Source organism: Leptidea sinapis, chromosome 22 (assembly GCF_905404315.1).
Source record: "Leptidea sinapis chromosome 22, ilLepSina1.1, whole genome shotgun sequence".
Taxonomy (NCBI): Eukaryota; Metazoa; Arthropoda; class Insecta; order Lepidoptera; family Pieridae; genus Leptidea; species Leptidea sinapis.
Genome location: NC_066286.1, coordinates 535,571 through 559,692, shown reverse-complemented (window position 1 = coordinate 559,692; position 24,122 = coordinate 535,571). Strand labels below are relative to the sequence as shown.

The 24,122-nt window shown below is 36.1% G+C and overlaps 2 long non-coding RNA genes across 4 annotated transcripts in view; one reads left to right on the top strand and one right to left on the bottom strand.

Annotated features, from left to right (window-relative positions):
* LOC126971031 (uncharacterized) overlaps positions 1-24,122 on the top strand; it is a 161,730-nt gene that overhangs the window by 100,962 nt on the left and 36,646 nt on the right. The window lies entirely within an intron of this gene.
* Positions 1-24,122, bottom strand: part of LOC126971041 (uncharacterized) — an 80,141-nt gene that overhangs the window by 51,672 nt on the left and 4,347 nt on the right. The gene's annotated exons all lie outside the window — the stretch shown is intronic.

Genomic DNA, 24,122 nt, shown 5'->3' with positions numbered 1-24,122 from the left:
TTTTAACCGACTTCAAAAAGGAGGAGGTTCTTAATTCGTCGGTATGTTCTTTTTTTTATGTTTGTTACCTCAAAACTATCGACTGGGTGAACCGATTTTGATAATTTTTTTTATTTGAAGGCTGGTGCTTCCCGTGTGGTCTCATTGTAATTTTGTCCAGATCTGACAGAGGCATCAATGAGAAAACCATAAAAAGTCTTAAATTTCCTATGCGTACGTATAGAAGTAGATGATATATTTACGAATAACTCAATATCGCGCTAACCGATTTTGATGATTCTTTTTTTATTGGAAAGGATATACTTAAAGGATAGTTTGGTGAGTTTGGTTAGGCTCTGATTACGGAATCCATGACAAAGTTACGGAACTATTCAATTCTTAGGAGCAAAGTAACGATACTCGGCCGAATCTTTTTTATGATATCCGGATATTTAAGTCATCTACCATAACATAGTTATGGTCAAGTAATTATAATAGTCGAAATGATGATCAATGGGACGCCTTAACGACTTACAGTAAGGGTGCGATCTGTGGCAGAATTTTTGTCTGTTATCAAATTGCAAAGCACTTACGTTCATTGCTCACCTACAACTATGTATTGGATGACACCGACTCCAAAAATAACCATAATCGCAACAAGAATTAGATTAATCAATTAGATTCTATAAAAATACGCAATAATTTTTATACTTTTTAGTGCACATTATATTTTTTTTTTGAAATGTTACTTACACTTTGTACTTCTCCTTTGTAAGTCAATTATATATTTAGGATACATAAAGTTTCTAAGGTGCTGTTCACGCATTTTTACAATATAGTTGCCTTTAAATGTACATAAAAATGTAACATTTATAGAAAGTATTGTGTGTGTTAAGAAGTTTGAATGTATCACGGGCAAAAGAAGTATAGGTAATCGCTGTAAGATAGGTTTATGTGCGGAGTACAGACCGCCCGATACTCATAAAAACAGATTTGTATTAGAACTATGTAGTGTTATTGGTAAATATTTAGGTACAAATAGTTACGTGTTAATTTTAGACGTCAACTTCGATTTCAGAAAATATAGTAACACAGTAAGCAATTACTTAAATTCTGTAATTTGCGGAGCCGGCCGGAGCGGGCCGCTAGTGTCCTATATCGATCATGTATTTATTCGAAATGCTTATAGCCATACTGGGCTGAGCGCAGTAATTAACAGCGCGCCAGCTGATACCGACTGGTTCGAGGAGCTGTTTCACCAGATCAGACCTCATATCTGTAGTTGTAGAGGACTACAGTGTGGTTTTTAAAGTTTCTCCCACGTTCAACCAAGCTACGTGTGCCTTTTTGTGCGGTTTTCGAGAACGATATGACATGGGTACGTTCAAAAGAGCGAGTATAACTTGTGGTAACCCCATATTGATAGGAGCCAGACAATCTCTTGCCATTCGCATCAGCTTTCTGTTTTATATTGTTGGAAACAATATGAAATACGAACATCGAGCAAAGATCCATTTTATACCATAGTGTTATAGCTACCTAGCCAGCGTTGAATGTTGAACACAATCACAAGCCATGGATAAATCTTAGAAGTCATCAAAATATCATTGTTTGATGCCTTGCATCCTTGAAAAATATTTCTGAATAGCTCAACACCTGCATCTATAGTTGAATGTCCCCCAGTAAAGCAAAACTGTTTCATATCATGAAGTGGCTTACCTTAGCTTATATTTTTTTAAATCTTATTAAGGTTTGGTAATACTAAAACAGGATAGTGTAGTTTTCTTAAGTCTAAGAAATTTGGAATAAATTTAAAGGTACCATGTCAAGAACAGTGTCAGACAAGAACCATGCATCATTGTCTTCTATATAATCTACTATACTATAAGTACTTAGCCTTCCAATACATACCTAACTACTTTACTTTAGAGTATTATATTCCAATTTCTTTTCGAAAATAAATAGTATTTTTGAAGTGAAACTTCTTTATCATCGTTATACACATAAATTCATAAGATTTAACGGGGGAGAAAATGAGATAGGAGACATTATACAATGTTTCTTATGTTCGCGGTTCTCTTTGTGCTGGTTTTTTTTCTTTGCCTTATACGAGGGCCTGTGGAGTTGCAATCAACTCTAATTCAAATGACGGAGTCCGTGTTACTCCACAAATGGAACTCAATACACAACAACTGGAATCACTATCAGTTCAACTTTCTAAATTAGGAGGAATATGTGCATGTAAAACCAAATTAGATAATAGTATTTCAGTATTCATTGTAGCTACCTACATTTCCCCCATCCAATCAATAAATGCGATTTTTGAATTCATTCACGAAAATTTAAGTAAATGCACACCAGAAGTATCACGCAAGCTCAAAAAAGATAAAGATAAAATTCCGATGATTCTGAGTTGGGATTTTAATGTAAATCTTTCATCGGATACAGCGAGTCTGTTGGTTGAGTTTTTGGACGCCAAATTTAATTTGAAAATGTGCAGCAGTCGCAATGTATCAACAAGAAGATCAAAAACAGTAATTGACAGAGTATTCCAAAGATAATATATTGACCAAATTAAAACCAAAGTATTTATTTCATAGTTTAGTTACTTTCCTCCTGTATCATATATCGAAAATGTATGCTCCGAGTCTGAATAAATCTATGTAATATTTACGACCATTACTAAGAACTACAATTACTCTCTTCCCGAAATTTGCATTCGTCTCGTTATCTTGAAGCCAAAATTTTTGAAGGTTTCATTTCTTGGACACGTTTTTTTTGTTATTAAAGATATGATAATTATTTTTATTACGAAATTACATATCTGTTTACTAATTACATTGAAAATACGGCGAAATAGTATGTATTACACAGTAAAAATCAATCGCAGTGGCCCAAAATAATGGACTATTAGAAGTTATTTTCCTAATTTTTGAAGTTGTGGTTTCAAACCGGATGCAACCGAATAAAACTACAGGTAAGAGACACAAATACAAAAATGTGTAGGATGAAGCCGGCAAAGAATGAGACAGAAATATGCATACTATTTTATTTTTATGTATGACGCTAGTAGGTATACCTTAATATATTCTTATGTCATACGCACGACTTATAACTGCATAGACACCAAGAGAACATAAATATGGTAGCGCTGTTAGTAATGTCTTTCATAGCGGTTGAAATCATGTGTCATCCTAGCAACATGTACCAGCACTTCATATGCAGTTTAGAGGTTCATGCACAATGCAGGTTTCACTTCTGACATGTTTACTTTGTACACACGCAACTTTTTTTTGTATGAAACGTATATAAAAAGTGAATAACACAGTGAGAACATAATATTATGTAGTAATAGTTTTTGTGGTTAATTTGAATATTATTTATTTGGCTATGTTAATCGATTTCCACGTATTTCAGGCTGTTTTTTTGGATTTACTTTTTAGTAATTTACTGATGAATAAATTAAAAAGTCTAAAACTCTGAAAGATCGGCGTCTTTTACAACACGAATCTAACGTAAATCACGTTGTTTGTATACAATAACCAAGTTTGTTTATCAAGCAACATGTAACAAAAAAATTTATAATGATGTCTCGAGTATTGTCAGCTAAAAAGGGTACTCGCCGATTTTATACTGCTGATTGTAGCATATCATACGGTTGGACGGCTACCTAGTTTTCGTTGACCCTGTGAGGTCGTATTATATCGGTCGTTGAAGGTGTATGATCTTCGATGTGTGAGATTCGCGTTGGTGCAATAACCAGTTGTATCAGAAGAAATGCTAAGGCGAAGTCGTGAACAGATCTCCCTGCATGATCGGTGGTCCGTGAGCATAGCCAATCGTCGTGGTGGATGTTAAATTACTGATACTGAATACTCAGGCATCGAGAACAAATATCCTTCCTAACGTAAAAGCACACGCCAGCCCGTGATATGAAGGAGTTTTCCAAATAATACCCTGGGTATGAGAGATAAGATATATCAGCCAGAGAGGATATATCTGTATCGCGGTCAAAAAGAGCAGTGCCGGCTTCGCCGTCTTGACCGAAGTAAATAAATAAATTTCGTTTATTTCAAAGCATACATAATTATACATTTTAGTGGTTGGGACTTCCCAGTTAGTTGTCTTCCCAGACACTTGTGTTGGAAATATCTCGCAACTTCCTTAGCGGATTCATGCTATTTGATAAACAAATATTATGTATCCGCAAAAATGATAAATAACCAAATTTTACAATTATCGCACAATTAGAACAACTCTGGAAAGTGTGTATGTGTGAGTGTGAGTGTGTGCATGTGCGTTTTAGTTTGGACCTTTAATTGGGTTCCATCTATAGACTGCGTGTGTTTGTCATGTCAGTCTGATCAGAAGATTTTCCACTTCATCATAAGCAAGACAATTTAGTCATTGATATAAAGATTTTCTGTATAGATGTAATGTCATTGGATATATATTTAGGTCACGATTTATTTTATTACACACTAGCTTTTGCCCGCGACTTCGTCCGCGTGGGATAATTACTATTGGCAGCATTTTTTATTTCTTAGGAATCGTTGCAAAAAATACACACACGAACTGCCTAGATACAAAGTTTTATGGAGACATCTTCGATAGTGACCAATTTCCATACAAACTTTCGTCCCCTACTTCAACCCCATAATTTATTTTTTACCACAAAAGGTAGCCTATGTCCTTTTCAAAGCTTTATTTTATATGTGTATTAAATTTCATCGAAATCGGTTGAGTGGTTTAGGCGTGAAAGCGTAACAAACAAACTTACATTCACATTATAATATTAGTAGGGAAGTACGCTGATTGACAGCCAAACTGTCGTTCAGCAAAAGTAGTGCGGACAGTACGAGTCTGGTAATGGTGGGAGCTACTTTATCATTTCTTCTACTGTGCGTGATCTAGCGAAAGTGACTTGTGGACGACCAAAACGATGGTACATTAACTTTCCTAATTGTCAAAAGATTAAAATTCAAATAAAGTGAATCAGTTGGAAATCTTAAAGGATTGAAGTACCTACATGACTTTCAGAAGTGATCTTTGAGCTCTTTCCAATTCTAAGAGGTTTATTTTTGTTGCGCCGCCCATATTGGGATGCAGTAGGTGATCACTGATTGAGCCAAAGCGATGTATATTGTAATAAGCGATTTAAAACTCCAGAGACGTTTTCTCATCCTGGTTATGACCAGTTCGATTTGGGGATGCGAACTTAACCTTTGGTCAATCAGGATGCCGAGATATTTGGTACAGTCATCCTTTTCTATTGAGGGACAATTAGAAGTCAAATCGTGTGGGTAGAAGCATGAATGGATGAATTGATATAGAAGTCTTGAACGGGCTGGTATCTGTCATGTGATAGATTTTGGTTTAACCAATTTGAGACTCTTTCAAGGCCCATCTTAGTCTTCCTCTGTTCGGTTTCCTACGAGATACCAGAGAAAATAATGGCTGTGTCATCTGCATAATTGAATATACTCACCCCGTTGATCTAGAGATGACATAGGTCGTTATTTTTGGTTTGATTCCCCTACAGGATTGAGCTTTTGATTACTGTTTGTAAAAATATAATATTATTAATTATAAATTATATATAATATTAATTATAAGTTTAAGCAGAATTGTCAAATTTTAAGTAGAGGTATTTGGTGAGTATTGCATAATTAAGATTATTTTTTTGATGTTTGCTTGAGTTCTCGTAACAGCCTTCGTCATGCTCGCTTTAATGTCACTGCTTGTGGCGGCGCCATGGAACGGATCGTCCCCTTCCCTAAAATTTGGTTGAGAGAGGCGATGGCAGGCTCATGCGTCATGCTCGTGAACGGGCGCTGCTTGTGGTGGCAGGATGATCCTGTTGCCGGAGACTCGGCTTCAGATTCTTAAAAGTTATTATGTATATTATAATTATATATACACACATCAAAAAAGTCAAAGCAACATGCATGATATTACAAATTTACCATTTATATTAGTTAATTTCTAAGTCTTTATTCACTCAAAGTGCATAGGTATGTAAAATTTTTTGTTATTGATGACATACTGGCTGGTTGTATAAAAAAATTCCATTATGTTTTGTGTTTTTCATAAAATGAAATGAAAGGAAATTTGTTAGAATTTAAGTGCGTTTTTATTGCTACGTTAAGTCTTGATCGACAAATGAAATGCAAAGAGCTGCAGGGATGTTGCAAGCGGGAAGTAATAAATCTCAGGTATCTCGGCATTTTGGCTTTCATAGAAGTGTTATTTGTCATCTTTGGCAGCGCGACAATAATACAAGGGAACCCGCTGAACAGCATTCAGGCCGTAAAAGGAGTACAACCACTCGGCATGACCGGTACATACAAGTGACTGCAAGACGCCAGCCGATGTTACCCGCTCGAGAGATAAGTTTGAGGCTACAAAATTCAAGTGGTGTTGATGTAAGTCCCCAAACTGTGCGAAATCGACTGCATGAGTACGGCCTACGAACTCGACGTCCAATTAGGTGCCCACTGATACGTCACGGAAATCGCGCTCGTCGAAATGTATGGTGTAGAGAACGCAGAACATAGAACTCATCCTGGGGATGAGTCGCAATTCGGGTTTAGGCCTGGTTTGAAGGGTGCGAGTGTACCGTCGGCACGGAAATACTGAAAGGCTCAGGTGTATTCAGGAAGTTCATCCATACAGCGGCTCAACAGTTATGGTATGGGTGGGTATTATGAAGAACAGGCGAACTGAGCTCGTTTTTGTTAATGGAAACATGAGCGCTGAAAATTATCTTGAGAATATTTTGTCCATCTCCATCATCATTCAGTCCATCCATTTGCACAAACCTTTGGCTCCGTTTATTTATTTTTTTACGTTTTATTTTACGTTAATGCATGTCAATGCGCGTTCACATACAGCTCGACGAACCAGTCAATTCTTGGCAACGGAGAACGTCCGGGTATTTCCCTGGCCTGCACAATCGTCAGACCTCAACTTCATAGATCACGCATGGGACATGCTCCAGAGACGTGACAACAACCCAACGGCTGGAGGATTTGCTACAATTCCATTGGGAGCGAATACCGCAAGATGACTTAAACAGTCTCATTAATTCAATGAATAATCGTTGCCGACAAGTTCTGAATTGCAGAGGAGGCCATACCTTGTATTAAATTATCCTCTTCTTTCACAATAAATTAATTTTCTTTACAAATTTCATTTTATTTAAATTATGTTTAGTTGCTTATGTACCTTAGTTTGTGCAGTATATTCTAATATTGCTAATTTCTGTTATTAAAAGAACTTAAAAAGACAACAGCTGTTATTTTTACATCATAGGAGCCTAAAAATATTATTTTAAAAATAAAATACAACGTTATAATGTGAAAAACCATACTTAAATTTAAATTAGTACATTAGGGCATCGCGCTCGTCGAAATGAATGGTGAAGAGAACGCAGAACATGGACCCAGGAACAATGGGATAAAATTATGTTTTCCGATGAGTCGCGATTCGGGTTTAAGCCAGATACAAGAAGGGTGCGAGTGTACCGTCGGCTTGGAAATACTGAAAGGCTCAGGTTTATTCAGGAAGTTTATCCATACAGCGGCTCAACATTTATGGTATGGGCGGGTATTATAAAGAACAGGCGAACTGAGCTCAAATGACGCCATCACATGAACGCTGAAAATTACATTGAGGATATTCTCAGACCCTATATCCATCCATTTGCACAAACATTTGGCTCCGATTTTACGTTAATGCATGACAATGCGCGTTCAGATACAGCTCGGCGAACCAGTCAATACTTGGCAACGGAGAACGTCCGGGTATTGCCCTGGCCTGCACAATCACCAGACCTCAACCCCATCAAGCACGCATGGGACATGCTCCAGAGACGTGTTTTGAAGGCCTTGGACGGAGTGACAACAACCCAACAGCTGAAGGATTTGCTACAAATCCATTGGGAGCGAATACCGCAAGATGACATAAACAGTCTCATTAATTCAATGAATAATCGTTGCCGACAAGTTCTGAATAGCAGAGGGGGCCATACTTTGTATTAAATTATCCTATTCTTTCAGAATAAATTCATTTTTATTAGAAATTTCATTTTGTTAAAAAAAAATTAATTGCTTATGTACCTTAGTTTCTGCAGTAGGTATATTCTAAAATTGTTGAATTCTGTTATTAAAAGAATTTATAAAGACAACAGCTGTTATTTTTACTCCATAGGACCCTAAAAATATTATTTTAAAAATAAAATACGTTATAATGTGAAAAACAAAGGTTTTTTTTGATTAAAGGCGTATAGTATTAGCGATGTTTCAAATCTCCGCTAAGTGATTATGAATGAGACAGTTACCGTTTTTACATAGTATATATGTAGTAAGTATGTGTAGCAAAAAAATATTTAAAAATTGTACCGTAACCTCCGTAACCGTAAACAAATATTTATAAAAAAGTGATCCAAACTTCAAGGAAACAAAAAAGTGTAACATTATAACATAGAAAAGAGCAAAAATTCGAAGTAAGAACAGTGTATGACCTATCAGTTTTTGCAAATTATATTTAAATAAGAGTGTGACAGTCGTCAATTTGAATATTAGTAAAAGTGAAATATACATAATAATTATTATTGTACATTAATATTCTGCATAATCACAGCGTTATTACATGCTTTGCCATCTAGCGAACGACGCTGAACTTCCTGCGTGGATTCTTTACGCCGACACGTTGGTGTAAAAGGGTGTTAGTGTTAGTGCTAGACAGGTCCGCTAGGTGGCGAATTTCAACCGATAACAAATGACTCGCTGATTAGGTACAATGAACAAATGGTTGAAAACTTTAATTCGAATTTTGAAGCACAATCATATGATTTAAAGAAATGAAAAAAGTATTACCAATGACTTAAAAATTATATGAAGACAAAGTTTTTATTCGCTTAAACCGTCGCCGTTGTGTCAAAACTAAATAAGTAGTACTTTTTGCAAAAATCACTTTATTGGTTATTCCTAAAGTCGAAATTACGCTCGATTTTTTGGTTAGTTGAAGTTGCAATCGTTTCGAAATTCACAAAAATAATCACGTTTTACAATATTTGTGACATAAATAAATAGTAACACTATGATACTACATCATTTGCGTGGCAAAACTTAATAACGTAGGAAATAAATAAATATCTGTAGCAAATTCACTAAAAAACTTTTAATAAAATCAATAAGTTCTTTTATTTAGTTCTGCCACAATTATCTCTTATGGTCCTGTGACATTTATAACATGTCAAAACTAAATAATTTCACTTATTGGTAAATGTTTGAGTTTATCATCAATATGTATGACCGTTACTAAATAAGTTCTATTATGTGATATATATAAATAAATATAAGTTTATAATAATATAATATATAACTTTTTTTCTATATTCATGAATGATCTGCCAGTCCGACCTCCAAGTAATATTTAAGGTGTTAATATTTTGGCACAGACAGACGAAGAACTTATATGAAGACGAAAATTTAAAATTCTGATAGTACAACAATTTTAAAACAGAAAAAGAACAAAAAATATTTCACACAAAATCGTTGTGTCGTTGTTTACGAATAGAATTAATGACTAAATATCAAGTCAAAATAAATACTAACACAACAAAAAGTGAAAAATTGGTGCAACAGCTGCCTTCAAGAGTTAAAAATAATTCTTATCAAGTAAACAAAATTTTATTATAGAAGAAACTACTGATGCTGAGTCAATACAAGATATTTTATCAAAAGGGAAAAATAAAGATATTTTATCAGAAACTGAAATGAAAAATGTGAGATAGAAGAAATCAGACTCTAAAAAGTGGAAAAGAAATAAAGAAATGTAAGTAAAGAGAAGATGTTATGAAGACCGAGAACGAAAAATTAATCTGGCTAAAATACTTAAGAGTCTTACGAACATTCACGTTACACTAATTGCAGTTTTAAATGTTCAGAATCATTCTCCCACACCAACCGCATTAAAATTTGCAATGAATACTGGGGAGAAGAAGATCTTAAACAACAAAAAGAATTCTTACGCAGACGTTTTATTTTTAAAGAAATAAAAAGTAGCTTAAAAAAATTACCACCGGGAAAATAAATGGAATGGCTACAGTGTATGTACGAGTTTGTAAATGTATGTGGCCGGACTTGCGCTTTGTAGAGCGCTTGAATGTTGGCCGGCTTGAAGTATTGCCATGCTGTATTTATGAAGCTCAGTTTTTTCGAAGCCAATTTGGCTTTGCTCTAAGATGACCGCGGCAATTGGCAATCGCTCGAGATTTCGAGACCCAGAATTCTGATGCTAGGCGAGGCTGTAAGAGAAGTGTTGTCAAAAAGCGGTGATACTACAAATGGGGTTCTTTTAAAGGTAAACGCGCAAACTTGAGTCTTCTTGGGGTTAAATCGGATAATGTTCAATTTACCCCATTCCGCGACCTTCTCAAAAGAGGACTCGATAGACGACACAAGTTTCTCCCGGCACTGGTCAACAATATCCCGAGAGAGACCTGCATGTCCCATGTATAAGGTATCACCAGTACTGTCGCATGCATAGCAATGTATATTGGAGGTGTCCAAAATAATATCATTGATATGCAGAAGAAACAGTGTAGGAGATAGCATACAGCCTTGGGACACTCCAGCGTTTATGGGCTTCGGTGTCGAGCAATAACCGTTGACAACGACCTCAGTGAGGAAGCTAGAGGTCCACTTGCATAAGCGCTCGGAAAGCCCAAATGATGGAAGTTTTGAGAGAAGTGCCCAGAGTGATACACAATCAAATTCCTTCGCTATATCCAGGCTAACTGCCAGGCCTTCCCCCTTGCTTTCGATAGTCACCGCCCATCTATGTGTTAGGTATACCAGAAGATCGCCTGCCGACCGACCGTGGCAAAAGCTGTACTGTCGGTCGTTGATCAACTGTTGACCTTCTAGTTATACCAAGAACTGGTGGTTAATTATGCTCTCCATGATTGTGGAGAGCAGGGAGGTAATAGCTATAGGCCTCTAGTTTGTCGGATTCGAACTGTTTCGTTTTATTTTGGTCCGGATGGACAAGGGCTGGCTTCCATAAATCAGGGACGACGCCTTTTGAATATGAGTGCCGAAATAAACGCTTTAGCACCGGCGTCAAATCAGGGGTACACGTTCTGAGCATGATTGGAGAAATACTATCCAGCCCGCACGATTTCTTGACGTTCAACTAAAACATTGCTCGCCGAACAGTTTTCTGTATGAACAGTACTTCAGCCATAGAGCTCTGACACCGCAGGGTGGTTGGCGGTACTTTTCCGTTGTCGTCAAGAAGCAAGTTGGCGGCAAAAAGAGCGCACAGAAGGCTTTCTCTTTTGATGTATGGGCCAGGGTGTCATTCCTCATGTGCAACGCCAGCACGAACGGCTGGTTGAAGTTACCAAGAGCAGTTTTCGACAACGACCAGAACTTGCGTGTTCCAGTCGGGTAAGTGGAAAGCTGCTCGTTAATTTAGGAAATAAATGAAAAGGAGGTCACCCCCTCTCTCAGCTTGACATAAATTATTAGATTAGTTAAGTACTTAATTCAATAAGTCTGTGGAAATTTGGAAAAAAATGTGACAGAAGGCAAAAGCTGTAGTTATCGATCTCAATATACTCTCATAATTATATTGAGTATGTGGATAAAATCAATAACTAATGGTAAGAACTAAATCTTATATATAAAATTCTCGTGTCACAATGTTCGTTCTCGTACTCCTCCGAAACGGCTTGACCGATTCTCATGAAATTTTGTGAGCATATTTAATAGGTCTGAGAATCGGCCAACATCTATTTTTCATACCCCTAAGTAATAAGGGTTGTTCACCCTTAAAATGTTTTTTTTAATTTTTGAACGAAATTTTTTGTTTTTATTTTTTTATAATGTGGCATTAAAAAATTCATATAACTTCAAATTTTCACCCATCTACGATCAACAGTTACTTTTGTATCGCGATTTTAATATCGGCAATACAACGTTTGCTGGGTCAGCTAGTAATTACGTATAAAATACTAAACAGAGTTATGGCAGAACTAAATAATTTTCTATTGGCAGTTTTCTATAATAATAGCACCATAATTGTGCGTCGCTTATATTATTAAAAAGTTACCGCCATTTTTGTTGAAAAAAAAAAACACTAATTCGCAATTATCTCGGTACATTGGTTTTGCTAGTTTTTTAATTTTGACACAACGACGACGAAACATGTCAGTTTAGTCGAAAGAACATTGAAAATTGATGTTTTATAAATAATATAAAGAACATATTTGCCACATTTATGACGTGCAAATTTTTCAAAATACATTTCTAAATCATTACTTACAAATACTTACAATAATATCTACTATATATCTATATAATCGAAAAACTTGTATCTTTGGAATTGCAGTTAAAATTCGAAAAAATTATAGAAGAAGAGAGCAAAAAATTCAACATCTTGAAAGGCTTACGAGGAAGAAAAATGCGGTACTTTTTGGGGTGGATGAAACAGAAAAAAAATATTTTGATCTTCAAAACAAAATGATCGATTTGATAAATGAGCACATGAAAGAAAACTGACCAAAATAAGATAAAGAAAACATAAGACGTTCGGGAAAAAAGTCAGACAAAATACGACCGCCAAAAAACAAGATTTCCCCCGCTAAGTCATAGAAGAAAGGAAAAAACTACAAAGTCAGCTGAAAGTACAGATAGATAAAGGATATCAAATCAAAATAATTTTATTCACGTAGGTCACGGAAATGACACTTATGAATGTGAAAAAAATATTTTTCTTATTAAATCTACCGCTACTTTATAAAGGTCAACCCTTTGATTTGAGCTAATGAGAAGAAGTAGCAAGAAACTCATTGCCACTCTTTTATATCAATATTTACATTTACATCGATTTACAAATCATTTCAATTACAATATAATATGTAAAATGATGCAACAAACATATTCAAACGTCAAATAGTGATATAGAGCCTACATCAATTATAATAAAGTTATAATCCTACACAAGCCACGCAACATAATGTCGGCAAACAAGATATTTATCACAATTTCCTGTAAGTCAAAATGAATATGTAGCAAGAAACACAAGCTTCAAGAAACCACAAAAGAAATATAAGATAGAAATGACACAATACCTTTAATGAGAAATCAACCTACGTATAGCCCCAATAAGAGTAAACTATACACCAGTCTGCCGAAAATTCTGCAAATAATAAATGACATAAAACAATGATCTTTCTACTTCCCCCAACAATTTAAAATGACGTTTTAGTTACCTCATTGTCTTTTAAGTCTTTTGCCAAATCAAGATGGAAGCTCCAGGATTTTTCATCTACATTAGAGGCTTAGCAATTATTGTTCTCGCTGTATTACTTTATATGTTCCATAAGTAAATAGTAAAGGTTCTGTTTGTATTGCAAGTATAAAAGCGCATAGAACAGCCGTCGAAGTAGCTGTGCCTTAACCCAAATAATATGCAAGGAAAGATAGTTTTTGATTTTTGTAATTTTTGGATATATCTCATGAAAAATTTTTGCATTGCATGGCGTTGTATTCAAAGAGAATTCAAAACACAACTGAACGAAAATCTGCCTAAAAGACTGTGATTGTGAGTTTAGTTGTTTATTGTACGGCCGTGCAAGGCGTAACATAATGTGAGAGAACTTGGTGAGGGAATAGTGTGCCGTACGGCACTCTCGATTTTGGTGTAACTGAAAAATCTAGTGCCCTGGGGCACTGCTTTTTCGAAAGTTTAATGCCTAACACTCTCGTGGTTCTTCTTTGTTGTTGAGGTTCCGGCGTCTGACTCTATCTCCTTCTCTCTTATGTAACCGTTTGGCACTCTAAGCAATCTTGAGTAGCCAACCTGAATTAATGTAGATGCAATAGCCACAGTCTCAAAGTGACTAGCGCAATTGCGATGCCGCTCAAAATGATCGATTCAATCAAGAATCCCCAGCGGCACTGTATTGTAATAGGCACTTACAATCCGGTGGGGGTGAACGTCTTGCTCATTTCGTCACATACGTTTTTTTTTCATAAAAAATAAACAAATATCAGTTTATAAATACAATTTGGTATAGCAAAATAGTTAAGGAAATCCCAGAGTCATAAGTTACGAAAAAATATAAAATCAATTACCTATCTGGGTTTTTTGCTAGGGCTGGCACTGCTGTTCCAAATAATTACTATATAGTCTGTCTACGTTCGAGTATTAATTTTCTATTCACATAATTGTCCATACTTATTGGACATTTACCAGTGGGAGGCGCCTATTTCTGCCACACAGCAGTAATGTGTATGCATTATTGTGTATCGGTCTGAAGGGCGCCGTAGCTATTGAAATTACTTGGCAAAAGAGACTTAACATCTTATGCCTTAAGGAGACGAGCGCAATGGTACAGAATTTTTGGATTTTTCAAAAATCCTGAGTGGCGCTGCATTGTAATGGGCAGGGCTTATCAATTATCATCAGCTGAATGTCCTACTCGTCTCGCCCCTTAATGTCATTAAAAAAACATTTTCTTTGTTTCGCAGATAGCATTGATGGATGGACCGTTAGAGTATGGTCTTCTTCTTCCTCCACGACCTTTTTCCCATTTACTTGGGGTCGGCCTTCCTTGTCCTTTTTTTCCCATTTGGCACGGTTTTGCGCCATTTCAGCTATTAAATGAGCTTCTTTCAAGTCATTTTGGACCGTCGCCAACCAGGAGACGGGTGGTCTTCCACACGTATGCTTCGTAATTGGCATGTCTAGGGCAAGCTTCACCATATCATCGTCTTGTTAGAGTATAGTGTTCTGTGGAATTGGTCACACTTGCTTGTTAATCACCGCTCTACTTAATTTCCCGTAACTACGCCAGGGCCCTTCAAAAACGATTCATGAATATTTATGCCTTTATTTTATTTACGGTATGTGTGGATTGATGTCATCTACTGTATTGTACTTTATGTATGTACTCAATAACTCTTGTGTTTTTACATTTTCATTTTTTTAAAGTTCCGTTTATGTTGGTGAAGTGAATTGCTATTCACTTGCTGCTGCATTAAACATGAATGCATGTTATTATTATTAAAATTATTTTAAATATCACCGTAAACACAGCTACGGCCTTACAAATAAACTTGGTATAAAGTTAAGGCTGAGAATAAACCAAGAATATGCAAAATGTTGACTATATCGTAGACAACACTGTCAAAACAATGATAATTCTGAAGTTTTCCGAATGTTAGGCAACCTTGCAAACGCGGGAAACATTATACGTCCGAATAAACCAATTGTAAGCAAATTGTCTATTTGTAAACATATTGCATATAAGTGGTTTATTCTCAGTTATGACTTTATACCAAGTTTATTTGTAAGACCTTCAAGCTGTAACTATAATTTAACTGTTACGGTGAAATCAACCTTTTAACGATCTGATTTTTGCCGGTTCTTTAGTTGACAGCCCTGGTCTAGGCATGTTACTCATGTATCCGTAAGGATTGATCGTAAAAAGAAACCTTTAACATGCCGCGCAGACATTGTGGATGCTTTTATTTAGCTCAGCGGTTTTATTAATGTATGTGTCTCTGGAGGTATATATTAGCACTAACAGTATAAAGTAAAAACATGAGTATTTCGATTAAGTAATAATTCTTTTTTTAATTCTATGCAATTAATCCCAAGGACCCTGAAATAATCACCTTGTTGTTGTTACTAGCGGTGATCTCAAGTTGACACTTGCATTTTCGGTTATTTGAGTGAAATATTTTAAAATTTTGTAAATCAAATCCTTTGAAACATTGGCTTAGATTGAGAAAATTAGGCTGAAAAATCAAGTTACATATAAAGTACATATACTTAAAAATGATATCTACTTATATTTTAGCGTCGTTGTCGCAAAGACTTGACGCGTCGTTCGACCAAAATGTTTTCAGTTTTCCGAGATCATCTTATGTACGTTGATTTGACGTTCTTACGTTCAATCGTTAAATCATCAACTTACACCTCACGCGAAGATTGTGTATAAAAAAAAAACTACGTTTAAAAAACTGACTTCAAAAACTGATAAGTATCAAATAACTAAAAATTCTATTTAATACACCTTTACCGTAAATATTAATAAAATACTTTTATTTATATGTGCTATCTATTGATCGTTGCCAAACCCTAAACAATACTTAATATTGGTTGTTTTGTTCTAGACGAAGCTATCCCGCTTAAAGTCACACGTGGCGAGTGTAGGAACTTACTATAACATTTGGCTTGGCACCGACTTCAAAGCTATCAATGCAAAAATTACGTAAATCGGATCATAAATCTCAGAGTAATTGGTGTACAAACATAAAAAAATGCGATCAAATTGATAACCTCCTCCTTTTTGAAGTCAATTAAAAATTGGCCTACTCGCATTACAGACGAACTTCACGTAAAATGGCCGCACAATTAACCCTTGAAACCCTTAACATAATATATTAACTCTATTTTATATGACACTACACTATGTAATCGTATTCTTAGTTTTATATCTTAGAGCAAACTCCTGCTCCATTGTATGGGGTTAGGCCGCCATCTTCTTAACGTCACTGTGACGTCACATCTGGGCCTGCATTTCAAAAATTACAACGGCTGTACTAACTTCACAGAGGCGATAATATAAAGAATATCATTCTAGTTGCAATCCGCAAGGCTTATAAAGTATTTCACATGACTATAAATTACTTCAAATTATAGATAGTTGCAATCAAGTTATTGCTTTAAGTGGTCGTATTAATTAAGAGTCAAAATGGTCTGACATGCTGCGTCTCAGTCGAGTGCCTGTTGTATTAATGCGATGGTGTAATATTGGTATAGTTGTAATTACTATTAATTACTCCGTAACGTAATGCTGAGGTTTCATTCTGCTGAAATCCATGACATATGTGTAATGTATGCTGTAAACGTATACCACTTCAACGAGAAGAACAGCTCATGACACAAAATTCGTGAGCACAGTTTTTATTTTACAATGCTTTTAAGCAAATTATTAACTATTAGACCAGTACCTTTGAAAATAATAAAAAGCGAAAAAAAAAATATTATAAATACTAAACAAATTACGGGGGTACTTAAGGTAAAAAAGGGTTTATCTCGATTTCCGGCAAAAACTGCAAGTCCTATGGAAAAAAGTCAAATAGCAAAGTTGTAGGTAATAAAAAGGTTTACAACTTTTGGTTGTACAATTTTTTGACATAACCTCAGAATTTATGTGAAAACAAAACCAAGTTTAAGTGAATTACATACTGAGATAATTAAACTAACATGATAACCTCAAATTGTAGTCTATAGTATAGATAATTGGTGTCGTTATATTTAAAGTTAATTACCTATTTACAAAGTTACAATAAATACTAATTACGTAGTGGCGTGTAGCCTTGCCAAAAAACTTGTTAAACTTCAAAGAAATGTGGAAGTTCAAAAAGGCTCGGCAGTGTTAACTATAACCAACAGCAAGCATTAGCAACCTACAAATAAGACTTAAGGATATGTGTAAGGATTAAGTAGTGTTCATAGCTCGAAATGCTATACTTTCACCACAAAACTTGTCTAAAAACACCATGTTTGCGTGGTTTCTGCTTACTCTTCGCCTTAATAACAAAATAGTTACGTATAAAATAAATGAGTTCATTTGTTAACATTAAGTGATGAATGAAATATCTATACTATTTTATTATTTGTTATAATGACAGCTGTGAGCATACCTATATTATATAATGTACTCTGTGGCTGTGAGTGTGTGAGCTGTGTGTTCATAGTCATAGCCGGAAGCGGTATGATAAAAAAGTTACGAGAAATCAAATAAGTAAAGTTATGAGAAATCCTTCAAAATGTGGTGCATTATTAGTTATTTATGCAACTGTTGTGTAATAAGGGGTATTAAAACACGAATGTGTGTTTATCAATAAAAAAGTATCACATGAGTGTTTTAATACCTAATTATCAACAGTTGCATACAAGACTTTATCTACACCCAAAATATGAATCCTTTAAAAGATTCTGAAACAGGTTGCTTACTGCTAACATTAAAACAGCCAGCCGTCCTAGTAGTAACCTAATATCATCCATTACTGATTATGTACAAATAAACTCAAGAATTATTTATTTTGGTAGTAATTTACATTTTGTATAGTGCAAAAATGGCGGGGTTTCGAATAACCTACTTTTTTTTACGGCGCGCCACGTTCTGGTAGTGTGGAACGCGCGTAAACGAAAATGACTTACGTCTTTAGAATTACGTCTATTTTTGAAATTCATACAGATACCACGCATCGAGCAATAAGAATGAGGCTGTATGTTGAAACTCTTTGCGCATGAATGGATCGAAAAAAAAACCAAGGAGTGTTGTTATAAAATTCAATACAACATTACAACACTCGTTTGGATGATGTAATGGTTATTACGACATTGGGTGTTTTAATGTTGGTAATAAGCTAACTGGTTCCGAGTCTTTAATATAGGATTTAAAGCATGGGTGTAGATAAAGTTACTTATGCAACTGTTGTGAAATAAGGGGTATTAAAACAAGAATGTGGGTTTACGATACTATTATCACATGAGTGTTTTAATAGCTAATTATCAACAATTGCATACAAGACTTTATCTACACCCGTAATATGAATCATCTATAAAATATTCTAAACAGTTAGCTTACTGCACGACCTGTATAGCCGAGTGGTTAGCGATCCTACCTACTCAGCTAGAGGTCCCGGTTTCGAATCCCGGTAGGTGCAAGCATTTATATGATGAATATGGATGTTTGTTTCCGAGTCATGGATGTTTAAATGTATTTATGTATGTTAATATATATATATATATATATATATATATATAGATATATATATATATATATATATTTAATACAATATACTTACTTTATATATATATGCTTAACTTGGGGCAAGATAATTTGTGTGAAAAGTGTGTCAATATTATTATTATTATTATTACTGCAAACATTAAAAAAGCCAGTCCTAGTAACCATAATATCATCCAAAGGAGTGTTATTATGAAAACGAATGATATAATGTTGTACTGAATTTAATTACAACACTCGTTTGGATGATATTATGGTTACTAGGACTGGCTTTTTAATGTTGGCAATAAGCTAACTGTTTAAGAATCTTTAATAGAGGATTGAAAGCATGGGTGTAGATATAAACGTCTCTTAAAAAACATTAAATGATTGCAATTCTTTAATATCTCTTGGTAGGTTGTTACATAATTTTGCCCCTTCGTACTTTATGTTACTTGTTCCATATTTTGTTCCAGGTTTTATGAAGCAAATATTGAGGGCTTGTCTTGTTAGAATTTTTGGATGTTTATACTTTTTGTGTATATAAGTCCATTGTTAAAATTTTTCCTTTTTTTTTTTTTATGGAATAGGAGGACAAACGAGCGTACGAGTCACCTGTTGTTAAGTGATCACCGCCGCCCACACTCTCTTGCAACACCAGAGGAATCACAGGAGCGTTGCCGGCCTTTAAGGAAGGTGTACGCGCTTTTTTTGAAGGTGCCCATGTCGTATCGTCCCGGAAACACCACACAAGGAAGTTCATTCCACAGCTTTGTAGTACGTGGCAGAAAGCTCCTTGTAAACCGCACTGTGGAGGACCGCCACACATCCAGATGGTGAGGATGATATCCTAACTTGTGGCGTGTCGTGCGAAGGTGGAATTCGGCGGCAGGAATTAGGTAAAACAGCTCTTCGGAACACTCCCCGTGATAAATGCGGTAGAAGACACACAATGAAGCGACGTCTCTACGCAACGCCAAGTGATCCAGCCGTTCACAGAGTACTGGTTCCCCGACAATTCGAGCTGCTCTGCGTTGCACGCGGTCAAATAGATCGAGCTGATACTGGGGTGCGCCAGACCAGAGATGACAGCAATACTCCATGTGTGGCCGGACCTGCGCTTTGTACAGCGCTAGAATGTGGGCCGGCTTGAAGTATTGCCGTGCTCTATTAATGACGCCCAGTTTCTTTGAAGCCAATTTGGCTTTGCCGTCCAGATGGCCACGGAATTGGCAATCGCTCGAGATTTCAAGACCCAGTATTCCGATACTAGGCGAGGCTTTTAGGGAAGTGTTGTCGAAGAGCGGTGATGCGACAAATGGGGTTTTTTTAGTGGTAAACGCGCAAACTTGAGTCTTCTGGGGGTTAAATTGGACAAGGTCCAATTCACCCCATTCCGCGACCTTCTCAAGAGAGGACTCGATAGAAGACACAAGTTTCTCCAGGCACTGGTCGACGAATTTCGAGTTTCTTTGTGGTTTTCCTTTGAGAATACAGGAGTTATATTTATATATTTGATTTAAATTCATTTTTTTTTCCCGATAAATTTTAAGAATAGTTAGGTAATTGTATCGAAACAAAGTTTTATTAATTTTATTTTTACTTATTTGTAAGTTTTTTCCTGCTTTCCCCCAAATTTCTACTAAATATTCTATATGTGGCTTAATCATGGAATTATTTATTTATTACCGCACCTTTTTGGGAGGCATCTTTAAATAAACCTGACACCGACCCCAAAAATGACAATAATTAGAGTTAGATTAATAAGTTTGAATAAAAATTCGCAACTATTTTCTTTACTTCTAAGTGCATATTATCTATTCTTTCGGGATAGTTCTTTTTAAGTAGTATGTTTTTTTCTTATTTTATTTTAATGAATCTGAAGTACACTAACTAATAATTTGTCTAAATATGTGTGGTGGTTATGGTGTGGTATTAAAAGGTCAACCTAGAACCGTAGAATGGATCTATATCTTTGAAGGATTTATTAAATACATTTGTACAACGAGTGAGAACACAGATGCCTCAGAAGAGAGCTGTTAGGGGTTATACATATATTTACATGGTACCAGCAGAATCACTCAGCTCTAAATGTAAAGATTTTCAATTAAATTAACTTAAATATTTCAATTATAAGATAAATTTGTAAATTTTATGAAAATTTTAAATGATATATCCATAAAAATATAAATGTATGCAAGAAGGCATATGAAAGACATCATATTCACACCAAACAAAGACGATTTGAGTTCTGTAATGCCACTTAAATACTGAAAATCGCCGTCAACAAGATCAAAGCTTATACTGGAAATGGGCATCAAGAAGGTCAAAGATTACATCATAAAAAAAAGAAAGGGTTGCACTCCGGGAGTGCCGGGAGAACTGAAAACTTGAACATTGACGTTATGCATTTTTGCATAGAAAAAGACAATTGAAATAATTTTTAACCGTTATAATTTAATTGCAAATTGCTTAGTGTCTTTATGTCTTAAAAGTTTTCAGAATTTTCGTGAAGCTTACGATGTTATTTTTTTTGTGTCATTGTCCATTATAGGCAAAGGGTTCAAGCCCAGTAATTAATTGTCAATGGCTTCTTTGTAAGGTTTTTAACCGATATCAAAAAAGAGATTTTGTATTTTTTATTGAAAGTTGGTCCTTTCCGTGTTATCCCATTGCAATTTGGTCCAGATCTGACAGTGACGATAATTATTTTTTTATCGGAAAGGATAAACTTCAAATGAAGTTAATTATTAGTTAGTGTAATTCAGATTCATTAAAATAAAATAAGAAAAACAAACTACTTAAAAAAAACTATTCCGAAACAAAAGATAATAATTATGCACTTAGAATTAAAAAAAACCGTGGTAGACTATAAGTGGCTATGTTTTTGTATTTAATTATAAGTGATTATTTCGTATTAAGCTGTTGTCAACCCTAATAAAATAAATAATTAAAACCGGAATCACTAATAACAGTATCATCTCATAATTACATACCACATGTAAATGCTGTGAATGTATCTAAAGTATAACAAACGTTCCGTTTTCTATATCTAAGTCTCCTAGAGGAGCTACTTACATGTTTTCGCCATTGGCGCTTTACAACTTACCTTAATAGAACTGGAAAACTATCATACCATGAAACAGAATATTAAATATTAGCCTCGAACTGTGGAGCTTACCAACTGTTTTAGTCAAATTAGTCGAATGTTTGAAGGAAAAAAGACCGCAATTTATCAACCCTCAAGAAATCCACTGATTATCAAGTCTGTAGAATTTTTGAGATTTTTTTTCTTGTTACTTTAAGGAAGGTATTCGCGCTTTTTTGGAAGGTACCCATGTCGTATCGTCCTGGAAACACCGCACAAGGAAGCTCATTCCACAGTTTTGTAGTACGTGGAAGATAGCTACTTTAAAAGCGCGCAGTGGAGTACCGCCACACATCCAGATGGTAGGGATGATATCTTAATTTATGGTGGTTCGTGTGAAGGTCTGCTCTTTGGAACACTCCCCGTGATAAATTAATCTCAACAATAGCACACAATAGGTACGGATTGAAACGGATAAAAAGCGTGGTGAGTTCTGCGTGTGACTCCGCCGAAGGCCACAACGCGACTGAACACAACGTGTTGACTAGTTCTGTCATCAGTTATGAACGTCACTTTTGAACTGAACCTCACTGTCAAACGATATGACACATGTTTTATCGTGTGGTTTTGAACACAGACCTCACTCAAACGCCATTTCTTTAAATAACGACATCTAACGGCGACTGTTTCTATTATGGGGCTATCGATAAAATGCTGCCTGACACACATATATATATCGAGCACAAGTTTTTAAAACTTAAAACATATAATGATGGGTGCATTAAAGGATAATATAAATATACCCCATTGAGCCCCATAAACACCATATATACCTTACAAACTTGTTCTGACCCTCTCTAACATAAGACAATATGTAGTTTGCCTGCTAGACCGTATTGCCTACTAATTGACTTCTTACTAGCGCATTGTGCAAGGCAACGACAGCCTTCATATTAGTAAAACCGCGAACCGTACGAAGTATAAAGCCTACATTTCGATATGCTCTTTAAAGCATTAATTATTAATATGAGAACGAAACGTTAGCTCACAGTCAGTCAGTCTGGCATTCAAGATGGCGCAATAATCAGTTGTGTAAGACCATATGCTAAGGCGAAGTCGTGAACAGATTTCCCTGCATGATCGGTGGTACGTGAGCTTAGCCATTCGGCGTGGTGGCGTTAAAAATCGCCAACAAATACGATCTCTGCAGTTGGATGTGCTCGAGGAGCCGGTCAGTCTCTGCGTTACCGCTATGGGACCTATACAGGCAAGCGAAGATTCGCGGAGGGTCGTCGCACTCTACACGCAGCCAGATGATGGATAGGTTCTGTCCTTCAAGAACACGCAGGCATGGAGAACAGACATCCTAACTGACGTAAAAGCTTACGCTAACCCGTGGTATAAAGGAGTGTTCAGGATTATACCTCGGGTACGAGAGGTCATCCACTATTAGGTACAGGTCCTAATTGTGGTAGCCTGGTGCCTGGTACCCTCCAGGAGTAGTATATTTTATTCCGTGCTAACATCTGTATCTGATTCTTTTTTTATGCCAATACGTAACGAGACGTTCAACTGATGGTAATTGATACACCCTGCTCTACATTGCAATCCCACTCAGGATTCTTGAAAAACCAAAAAACTCTGAGCGGCACTACAATTACAGTCGTCACCTGGAGACATAAGATGTTAAGTCTTATTTGCCCCGTAATTTCTCTAGCTACGGCGCCCTTCAGACCGAAACACAATAATGCTTACACATTACTGCTTCACGGCAGAAATAGGCGCCGTTGTGGCAACCATATTTTAGCCGGCATCGTGTGCAAAGGACCCTCCCACTGGTAAAACTGGTAGTTAGGCCTCCAGATAACCCACAGACCTAACGTAACACACTAGCAAAGCCGCTATATCACGCCTGTTTTAAGTGGGAGAGTGGTATTTCTCCAGGCGTGCCGGCCTACTTCCGTTGTGTCCTTCAGGACCCAGCATGGCACTACCACTCAAAAAAAATTACCAAGTAACTAGCGTATTTTAATTAAATAAATAATTGGAATACACGGCACGGCACGGCATTTTCCAGGTACTACCCGCCGCGATGGCAAGCGTCCTGATGGAATGACGCTGGTGCCTTGGGCCCAGGGAAAGGCGCCTGTGTGGGACGTGACTTGCGTCGACACTCTGGCTCCTTCTTTTGTCCAAGTTAAGTCAGTTGGTGCTGGGGCTGCCGCTTCGATT